At 27.3% G+C, this 2500-nt stretch overlaps 1 non-coding gene across 1 annotated transcript in view; it reads left to right on the plus strand.

Annotated features, from left to right (window-relative positions):
• Positions 1-1988: 1988 nt before the first annotated feature.
• Positions 1989-2500, plus strand: part of LOC128871445 (small subunit ribosomal RNA) — a gene marked incomplete at its 3' end in the record, with an annotated part of 1974 nt that continues 1462 nt past the window's right edge. The window contains exon 1 of the ribosomal RNA XR_008455986.1: positions 1989-2500. This exon is cut by the window's right edge and continues 1462 nt beyond it. This is a non-coding gene — a ribosomal RNA (small subunit ribosomal RNA).

Raw genomic sequence — 2500 nt, forward strand, 5'->3', positions numbered from 1 at the left:
AGTTAAATTTTGCCCATACATTTTTCACAATACGTTGTGTACATGGACAAACAAAAACACTCACGGTGAAGGCATGTGAAATATATGAAAGATAATCAAATCGAATTTATATGAAACTATATTCGATTAAATGTATGAAAGTAAAATTTAACAAAATTTTGCCCATACATTTTTCACAATGCGTTGTGTACATTGTCAGAAACACTCACGGTGAAGGCAAGTGAGATATATGAAAGAAAATCGAATCGAATTTATATGAAACTAAATTCGATTAAATGTATGAAAGTAAAATTTAACACAATACATTCATATGATAAACTGAATAAATATATAATAAAGACATTTCAAATATATGGAAAATATCATCATATATATAATTTAGTATTTTAATATATATTTAGTTAAGTTGATGGTATTATTGAAATATATAAAATGTAATTGAATTATATGAAATCAAACTGAAATGTATTGAATTGAATTTTTCCCATACATTTTTCACAATGTGTGGTGTGCATGGCAAAAAACACTCACGGTGAAGGCATGTGAATAATATGAAAATATCAACATTTAACTAACCAATGATATTGAAGCATATAAATCGAATCATAACTATATGAAACACGAATTTGAGTTATGTTAAACTGGTGATATTGTGGATTTATTCCTAGTTTTCCATACGTTAGTTTAAATAGAAACAATTTTCGAATATGTATACATATATGAAGAATTTATATTCTATACTAACATATTATGGAATGTAACTATTGATTGTTGCCTTGGCATATTGGTGTATTGTGAGATTTCATTCATAGTTTTCCATACGTTAGTTTAAATAGAAACAATTTTCGAATATATATACATATATGAAGAATTTATATTCTATACTAACATATTATGGAATGTAACTATTGATTGTTGCCTTGGCATATTGGTGTATTGTGAGATTTCATTCATAGTTTTCCATACGTTAGTTTAAATAGAAACAATTTTCGAATATATATACATATATGAAGAATTTATATTCTATACTAACATATTATGGAATGTAACTATTGACTGTTACCTTGGCATATTGGTGTATTGTGATTTTATTCATGGTTTTCCATACGTTAGTTTAAATAGAAACAATTTTCGAATATATATACATATATGAAGAATTTATATTCTATACTAACATATTATGGAATGTAACCTTGGCATATTGGTGTCATTGTATTTTATTCCTGGTATTCTATAGTTAGTTTAAATAGAAATAAATTTTTGAATTCAAAATTTTATATTCTATACTAGCATTACATAGAAATTATCCTCAACTGTTTGTTTCTTGTATACATACAGGAAATTAAACAGATGAAGAAAAAAAAAAACAAAACAAATAAAAATTATAAGAAAAATTAAATTTTAAATAAAAGAAAAAAGGAGAAATTTTTTCAATCATATATATATTTATGATTAAAAAATAGAATTATGGAATTATTAATTTCAATTCAGAGAGAAAAATTATGTAATATATGAAATTATTACATTAAAAATGCATTTGAAGAAAAAGTAAAATGTTATTAAAAATGATACATTTGAAAATTGGCAAATATTAAGAAGAAATATCGTTCTTATATTTTTATATAAAATATATATAGAGAACGAAAATTCTTTTTCATAAAAAACGGTTTTTGAATTCTGATAAGAAAAGCTAAAGGGGTCGGCGGGAGCGCACATTGAACGAAAGAAAATGAAAGAAAAACACAACAAAGAAGAAGACCAAATAAAATACAAATATTTTATACAAATAAAAGCACATTATTAATAAATAATAATAATAATAATAATAATGATGATGATGATGATGATGATGATGATACATAAATTGTGTTATTAAAATTACGTTCTATTGTATGTGCGTTTTCCCCTTTACTTTTTATATACACCGTAATTTATGAAATTTTCAAATATGAAAAGCAAAGAAAAATATATAAACAAATATATATATTATTCTGGTTGATCCTGCCAGTAGTTATATGCTTGTCTCAAAGATTAAGCCATGCATGTCTAAGTACAAACAAATTAAAAGTGAAACCGCAAAAGGCTCATTATATCAGTTATGGTTCCATAGATCGTTAACAGTTACTTGGATAACTGTGGTAATTCTAGAGCTAATACATGCAATATAAACACGGACCTTATGGAACGTGTGCTTTTATTAGACTAAAACCAAGCGATCATTTGATCGTTAAATTGGTTGAACTCTAGATAACTTGCAGATCGTATGGTCCCGTACCGACGACAGATCTTTCAAATGTCTGCCCTATCAACTTTTGATGGTAGTATCTAGGACTACCATGGTTGCAACGGGTAACGGGGAATCAGGGTTCGATTCCGGAGAGGGAGCCTGAGAAACGGCTACCACATCTAAGGAAGGCAGCAGGCGCGTAAATTACCCACTCCCAGTTCGGGGAGGTAGTGACGAAAAATAACAATACAGGACTCATATCCGAGGCCCTGT

This window comes from Anastrepha ludens, unplaced genomic scaffold (genome assembly GCF_028408465.1).
Source record: "Anastrepha ludens isolate Willacy unplaced genomic scaffold, idAnaLude1.1 ptg000150l, whole genome shotgun sequence".
NCBI lineage: Eukaryota > Metazoa > Arthropoda > Insecta > Diptera > Tephritidae > Anastrepha > Anastrepha ludens.